This window comes from Populus alba, chromosome 3, assembly GCF_005239225.2.
Source record: "Populus alba chromosome 3, ASM523922v2, whole genome shotgun sequence".
In the NCBI taxonomy this organism is placed as follows: Eukaryota; Viridiplantae; Streptophyta; class Magnoliopsida; order Malpighiales; family Salicaceae; genus Populus; species Populus alba.
This window is the reverse complement of record NC_133286.1, coordinates 12059219-12068606: the sequence shown is the minus strand read 5'-3', so window position 1 is coordinate 12068606 and position 9388 is coordinate 12059219.

The window sequence follows — 9388 nt, the reverse complement described above, 5'->3', positions numbered from 1 at the left end:
GTCCAACAACTGAAAAACTGAAAATCCTCGGTCAATTTATCCAGTAGATTCTCAGCAAGTTCTAAAACTCAATATATGCGGATACTTGTGGCTTGTGGTTCGGGGATTTTTTTTCTAAACTTTGATTGTTGGGATTTTTATGGGGGCTTTTTTTGTTTTTTTTTGAAGGGAATTGTGGGTGCTGGAGGGAAGGTCGTGAAAGTAGCAACATTTGATGTGGCGCCAGGTTACAATCGAAAGGATTTGACACTTGAGTTTTGAGAAAATCAAATTCCAATTTTGGGGTTCCAAATCAACCACCATCTCCCCATAGACCCAAATCAAGCCTTGAACCCACACAAATCAGTCCTCCATACACAGGGCGCCGTCGTCCTCCCGCGCCTCCTCCTCTATCCTTAGCCTAAGCCACCGTTGACCAGCACTACAGCATCCCTGTCAATCCTCTCCTCACTGGAATTCACTTATAAATCATTGTCTAAATCCTCCATCTCCCATCCAAACAGCCCAACACAACCCACGTCTCCTCCCTTCCAAAACCCTCCATCAGCTAGCATCTCTGCCCAGGCCATGATCAGCTACTAGCTGCCAACCTCTAAAACCCCCTGTCAACAAACCTACTGTACACCTTCACGGCCACCAAAACTGTAACCCACAACCACCTTTTCAAACACTAGCACGCTCCCTCTCACCTCTCGGCCACAGCTCCACCATTGAGAATCCCGGAACCAAGAAAAAGTGTCGCCACTCATCATCCAGCTCATCACCACAAACACCTTCAACTCGAGCTCTATAACCCACCTTCAAACTCAATCTATTCAATTGCTTAATTTTATTTATTTTTCTAGGCTAAGAAAAGAGATAGAAAGATATATATTTATCAGTATTAGTGTTGTGATAATCTGGAAGACGGCTTTGGATCTGGCGGAACTGAATCTGAAATCGTCGTCTGTCATCGTCATTAAGAGAGGGGATCATGAAATTAAGAGAATTGAAAGAGGAAAAATATTAAAATAAGAATTGTAAAAGAGTGTTGTGTGTTATTTTTCTTTTATTTATTTATTTTATATGTGAAAATAATGTTATCTTTTAATTGTTTTTAGAATCTTTACGTGATTCGATATGTAAAGTTTGATTTTGGAAAAATAAAAAAATGTAATTATTCTAAATTAAAAATAACGTTTGAGGATATCTGACCTTATTTTCGTATATGGGTTCAAACGAAGTTGGAAATTTGGGTTTACAGATGACACCCCTTTTCTTTATAGGGACAGTACGGAGATACAGTGTTGATTACAATAATACCCCTCCATTATCTTTCTCGTATATTGCAGTATAATATCATAACTTGTATGATTGAAAATTATATCACACTAACAAATTAATAATTTATCTTGAAAGTAATTATTTAGCATGCATGCATGCATATCTAAGAAAGGGATATACAATAAGATTTAAAAGTTTAAATTGTCAAGTAAAATTTTAATATATAATTTATATTCTTTATTTAGCACATGGTGAAAAAATTTTAGATTTGAAATTTATATATTTCCAAACTACATTATATTATTATATTATTGATTAGATTTTAATTGAAAAAAAAAAGAATAAGTGTAATTCAATTTGAATTTATAATCTTTTAATTATTAAAATTCTAATATTATATTAAAGAAACTTCTACATTTAAAAATTTAAACAAACTATTAAGTTATTTGTTTGTTTTTACATTTTAAAAATATTTTTGAAAAAAAATAATTTTATTTTTATTTTAAATTAATTATTTTTTTGTACTCTTATATTATTTTAATGTGATAATATAAAAAATAATTTTAAAAAATAAAAATATTTAATTGATATATTTTTAAGAAAAAATTACGTATTAGGTACCCCGCTCTAGACACCCTACGCCTACGGTGAGGGTTAATTCATACCTTCCAATCAACCATCGGCTGTGATCAAATCCAGGTAAAAAACAAATGGTCAGAATATCGAACTTTATGAGTAGGGTCATCATATCCTGTGCTCATTACATAATTAGGGCAAAAGCATTGAGGCACGCAAGACAACCATCAAATCAAGGTGTGGATGGTGATGATTGGAAGTTGACAGATCAACTTTTGTTTTGATCATCAAGCGTGGGTCCCGCATCTTCCACCCCTTATCTTTTTTTAATAAAAAATCTTTCATCACGCTTTGGCACGAGGGGGGTGTTGCCGGACAAAAGCGTCGCTTTCGTAAACTTTTCTAATAAAATAATACTGTGAGCGCTTTCCATCTGCTGGGATTTCCTCAATCGAATCTGTGCGCGTGATCTACATCAGCGCGCCTGATGAACCGTGATTTGCTCTCTTATCTCCAGGGCGTGTTGTCGACGTAACTACGAAGAGAGTATGTACGTGTACCAGTGGATCTAATAATTGGCTAATTTATCGAGATGGCTAGGAGCTGAAAGCGTTTGTCGGCTTCAGTATCATGCTTCGTGACAAAATGATTGTGGCAGCGCCTCAAAATCTACAGGTTAGCGATTAGATTATAATTTGTTTTTCAAAATATATTAAAATATAAATATAATTGATTTTTAAAATATTTTTTATATTAAAATAATATTTTTTTTAATTTTTAAAAATTATTTTTGAAATTAATATATCATAACGATTTAAAATACACATAAAAACAATAATCTAAGAAATATACTAGTCACATAAAAAGAAAAACTTCACATTTGATGGGTTTTTTTTTTCTATTTCATTTCTAACACAATTGATGAAAATATACATTTTTTTTTATATAAACATATGAAACAACAAACAAACCCTAACTCTGAACTCAAACTAACCCTGAATAGGCAAATACAAACCTTAAATAATATACTATCCTAAATATAATCCTAAATCTCAAAAACAAACAATAATAAAAAAAAATTTGGATTTTTTTTCCTTTTGTTTTCTTTTTTCTAATTTCATATGGGTTTTTATTTAATTTTATCCTTGATATTGGGTTGATGGTAAACCCTAAATAAACAAAAAGAAAAAAAAAGCTCAAAAAATCAAAAGATTTTATTTTATATAGTTAGTGTTTGTTTGTAGGGTTATTAATTAGTGTTTGTTTTTAGAATTAATAATTGGTGTTATTTTTTAGGGGTTTTTTTTTTAGATTTAAAAGCCTGTGTTAGGAGTATGGTTGCGGTTTCTTTTTAAAGTGTCTTTTCGTACCGAAATACATTAGAATGATGTTTTTTACTTTTAAAAAATTATTTTTGAGATCAGCGTATCAAAACGATCCAAAACATATAAAATAATAATAATTTTTAGCTAAAAAAATTAAATTTTGATGGAACACATTTTCCACCGCTTTTCCAAACGTCTTCTTAATGTTTTAGTTTGGGTTAGGTTATTAGACTTATAAGGATAAAATTAGTTTGCGATTTGATTTTTTTAGCCAAAGTTGTCTCTCAATCATATCCTTGTTAAAGTTGCTGTTAGTAATCTCATTTTAAAAAAAATATGTAATGATTTCCTAGTTGTGATCTCATAGAATATATCAGTACTTATTATAATGTTATTTTTAGGTGAAACAACAAGTTGAATAAAATAGTTTTTTTAGATATTTACTGAAATACTGAGGTAATTTGTGCTTATTGTGAGTTTTGAAGTCAAGAAGAAAGTGTAAAAATTATGTTTTAAGTGGATATATTTGTCTATTTTGTAGAACCATTCAAAAACCAACAACAACAAAAAAATTTTTTTATCTAAATGTGATTTGATTTTTTTTATATATGGTTAATTATTTAAGGACTAAAATTAATATTACTTTTTAAGTACTATTTTACTTATCCATTGTTTGAAAACAATGCTTGATTAGTTTGTTTTAATCAAAACCTGAAATTCTTTAAACTGAAGATATTATTTTAAATCAAAGAAATATACTTCACATTTCAACTAAAAAATAAAAATTATTTATTATATTTTGTTATGATGCAAATGTACAATTACTCAAAGCACAAAAATCATTCATTAAATATTGGTTTTATAAATACTATTTCCATTTATAACTTAATATACACTTCACTGCATAATGGTCAAAATATAATCATAACAAAATAAATGATCTTCTAAAACTCACTTTAGAATATTTCATGAGGACAAGATAATCTTAAAAATATGTTTTTTTGTGTTTAAAAAATATTTTTGAAAAAATTTTATTATCTTCTTCGTATGTGTTTTTTTTATAATTCTGAATTATTTTAATGTATTGATGTTAAAAATATTATTTTAATATATTTATAAATAATTTTTTTTTTAAAAAAATAATCACTACCACTATCTCAAACTTCACCTAATAATTTGTATCCTCTCACAACATCATTTCTACACTTTACTTAACAAGCTAGCTAAATCTTCCTAATACAATGAAGATTTTATTTATTTATTTTGCTTTACATAATTCTCCGACTAATTTTTAATACCAATAATTATGTTTTTATGTATAAATTCGGATTCCAGACACCAGAAAAGGCAGGGTTTATAAAAAATAAAAAGATAGCAAACACGAAGTCTCCTGATGGGTCAAGTCAAGTAGATAGAGTCCGAGCGTGGAAGCAAACGATTGGAGGTTTTACTTTTCAGACGAGAGGGGAAAAGAGAGAGAGAGAGACAGAGAGAGAGAAGGAGACAGGAGACGGTGGAGTTCACGTGGGGTGAGAGGGTGCGGGAAATAAGGGAAAGCGTGGAAGAAAACACCACCTGTCTTTGCCCCCCTCCCGAACTCACGTGGACCAGCATGTCTTGCCTGGAGACACGTGCCATCGCACCCCGTCGTGGTCCCCAATGTCTCTCTCAGTCTCAGCAGTAAACCCGCTGGCCCACACCTACTTCATCAAAATAACATAGTCGCCTTGTCACCTCACGCCCCGACACTGGCTTCTTCACAATCATTTGAACTCTTCCTCAAACTAACCTACTTCACATCCATCTCTTTTCACTGTGCGTGTATCACACCGTCATCCATCTCTTTTTTATTTAACCACATAATAATAAAAATAAAAACGTTGAAGAAAAATACTGAATAAAATTAAAGGAAAATATTTTAAAAATTATTAAAGACCGTATAAAAAAACGATGCTTGATATGAAAAAAAACTATAATATTTTTTTAAGAAAAGAAAAAATTGAACATTTAATAAAATGCTATTCTAAAATTCCAAGGATAATTTTTTTAAAAAAGAAAGAATTTAAAAGAAAATTCCAACGCTATTTTTTTTCAAAAAAATGTTGAGTAAACAATAAAAAAAAGCCTTTATTGTTTTCCTTGATGTCAATTTTTGTCCCCTTACCTTTTTTTTTGCAAATAATAAAACTAAATTTTTTCATGCAAAACCGAGTATCAATCCAATATTGAAATGTTTTTTTAACATCATGATAATATAATATAAAACAACGATAAATAAATTGTCATGCCCAATTACAAGATGAAATAAAAATAGAATTGATCATCAAAGAAAAATAAAGTAAAATTAAAGGAACAAAGAAAAAAGGAAACTCATTATTCCAATCCATGATAAACTATGTCTCATTCATATTTTTATTTATTATTATTGTTTATTTTTTTAAAATTAATTAAAATAAAATAAATTTATTTAATTTAGTTGGGTTTATAACTCGAGTCACAAATATTTTTTTTAAAAAATATATTTATAACACCTGAACATTATTTTATCCATAAAAAATTAAACAGTTTGACTTTACAGCAAAGCTTGGGTCAGGCCCTTTGGGAGTGCTTTTCAAAAGCACTTTCGAAAAAATTTTAAAAAAATTTTATATTTTATTTTGCTTTAAATTAATATGTTTTTGATGTTTTCAAATCATTTTGATGTGCTAATCTCAAAAATGATTTTTTAAAAATAAAAAAACATTATTGACATGCTTTTTTAAGTGAAAAACACTTTGAAAAGTAACAACAACCACGCTCCCAAACACTCTCGCTAGTAAACAACTACACTTTATTGCCATCCTTGTAAATTTAATCTTATATACAACTCAGTTAAAAAGTACAAGTTCTATAGATTTGAAAAAAAAAAAATAAGGTTAACATTTCCAATTTAGTATATTTGCATGAAGTTTTGCATACCGTTGTCCTTGATCTTTAGATTTCAATGCAAGCCGGTATTTCTCATAAAATCACGGTGGCTGGAATTACCATATTCCGGTGGTAAGACAGGCAACCAATCCTATCTGAGTACTTTTCTCGAATACTCGTATTTCATGGGGAACAAGTAATTAATACAATCAATCAGTCTGCAATTGGAGGGGGCACCTTCCCTTCTAGCACTCGAAACTTCGATCTTGATTTTGATGTAACCTTTATCACCTTGGAACAAAAGCAATTATTGTTGTTGCCATCATTTTTTTTTGGCATACTCCAGCTAATAACCTGATATCTGAGTGCCTATATATATATATATATATATATATATATATATATATATATATATATATATATATGTCTTGTTTTAGATGAGTTGGATAATCGCTTTACCTATTCATTTAACTAAAAATAATGCAACAAGAACAATTAAACCATCAGCCAGGAACAACCAATTTGGTATTAACTTGACTAACAAAATTAACACGTTTAATTTCACAAGATTACAAGGAAAAAAAATAAACGAGTTATTGATGTCTAATTACTATATATTTAAGAACAAAAAAAACAAAAAAAAAACCCGCAGATTGAATAACTTTTTTGAAAGAAAAAGGAGTAAATATGAGAGCTTTTCAAAATTTTTTTTTAAAAAACTAATTATAATCAAAAGGTCTATCCATGCATTCAATTAAATACATTGAAAAACATATGTATCAATAAATAATAATAATAATAATAAAAACAAAGTCGTAACATTTCTATTTAACTCGCATCACTGCAAGTTGAATAATTCTTTTATTCTCACGCAAAAAAATTAATGTATATGTATTATTAATGTGTTTTTTTCTTTTTATATTTCAATAAAAAAATATAATTGTGAATAAAAAAATTAATATTTATATATAATAAAATATAGTAAAAATCATATGTGTAATAAAAATATTTAATATCTCAAGTCAATTTTTAACTTAGTATATGATGGATTGAACAATCTTAAGAACACAATTTATATATATAATATTCTTATATTTTTCTTGTTTCGAGAAAGAATTAAATTGTCATAAAATTAAATTTATGTTTTTATATTCTTAATTAAGTATATTTCTATATTTCTATATTATTTCTTCTGTCATCAAATAGTAATTACATGCAATCATACAGTTAGGTTTATGGAGACAGTCAACCCAACCCAGAGATCTGTTAAAATAGAACCCCTAAATCAAAAGAAAAACACTCAAAAGGCCCAGCACTATCCATTTCGCAAATTGAAATAAATCCCGAAAAGAAATCACCTCATCCATGCAGTGCTCGAGGAATGATGGGAAATGGTGTTTTTGTTTCGACGGAGGAGACGACGACGGGCGACAAGATGTTGGATGATGATTGTGGGTGTCCCCACGGGTGAGAGATAGAGTTGTCCCACGTGCTCTCTCTAAACAGTCTCCAATAATCAATCTCTCTCTCTCTCTCTCTCTCATCGTCTTCACTAGCCAACAAGGTGTTCCAATGGCCCCCTCCGCCATCCTGGCCGTATGAGTTCCACTCTCCATGTGATACGCACGTGAACTCGGTCCCTTGTGGGATGCTAGTGGTTGCTTCTATATCTTCCATTTCCTTTTCCTTTTTTGTTTAATTCAGTGATCATAGGTGCTGTTCGCATTGACTCGGGATGCACTTTTAAAAATATCCAAGAAATACTTGGTGTCAATTGATGTGGAAGATATCAACACAGTAGATTAATTGGGGAAAAAAAATAAGAATAAAAGGTGAAATGGAAGGAAAGAAAACAACAAAACTTTCAAATGTGGACTCGGATGATTCGATTCCAAATCGTAAAATCTCTCCAACCCTCCAAATGGAACATTTAATTCAAGGATGTAAATGATTGAATCTCCAGCGATCGGAAGACAAGACAATATCCCGTCGCTCTCCTCCTCCGCCCGTACGAGACTCGTATCCATGTGATTCTCACGTGAAACCGGACCCTCCAGGGGTTCCGTCACCCAACTACGATGTTGTCCTCTGGTGCGCCATGCAACCATGTTGCGCTCAATCATTTGTGCTCTGGGTTACATGGCTAGAGTTTCAGGTCCCTTATTACTGGGTCCCACCATTTGATTTGACGACTTCACAGTTCGGCCTGGTCACGTCTTGATCACACGGAATCTTAGCCTTTTTTGATCTTCCATTCTACCCACCAACCGCATTATGTGGTTTAGCCGCTTCAGTGACCTTTCCTTTTCTCGTCATTTTTTTTTACTTCGTGTACGAATAAAAGAATAAACTCAAGGCTTGAACAGTGTTTTTAATTATTACTTTTGTATTGAATCAGATAACATTTATCTATTTTTTTGTATTTTCATATTTTTACAATATTTTTTTATTATTTTAATTTAAGCTGAGGGATAATCTGGTATTTACCTGAATATTAAAAATAATAAATAATTAAAATACATAGTAAAACAATGAAAATAAAACGGGGGTTTTCAATTTTTTATCATGGTTTTTTTTTTTTTTGATTACAAAGTCAACTAAAAGGAAATCATGTATTTGACTAAATAAAAAAACATATGGGCATGCGTGATGGAGCACTCGGGGGCTTGTGGGAGACGCCCACACCCTTTAAGTGGTATATGCGACGCCTCAATGCGTTCAAAAACACCTATTTTCAAGTTGTTATGGAATCACTATTTGGTGAATTTTGTTCCAAAAAGGATATTACTCATCAAATTACTAATTTTAATTCACCGTAACAAAATGATAATGTGGAGCGTAAGAACCAAATATTAAGAAAAATAATGAATGTCATGTTGATAAGTTCAAGAATATCTCATAACTTGTAGGAGGCAATTATAATCATCAATCATATACTTAACAAAAAACTCCGTAAAAAATTAAAATAAAACATTATATGAATTGTGGAAAGGTAGATAACATTCCTACAAGCACCTCGAAAGTATAAAAAATCATTCACTTGATAGAATAGTTAAGGCTAGCTCAAGTAATCATCATCAATCAAAAAATGATGAAGTTGAGTTTAAAAAGAGTAAAAAGGCAAAATGATCAAAATATTTGGTCTTTATTTTTTAATATACCTATTAAAAAACGAGCCTTAAACCTACTCCTAGGCAATTCCTATCAAGAATCTTTCTTTTTTAAGGAGATAATCAATAGTGAAATTGAATCCATTATAAATAATTAAACATGAAAACTAATGGATCTTTCTAAATCATTAAGCCATGAGTGGATCT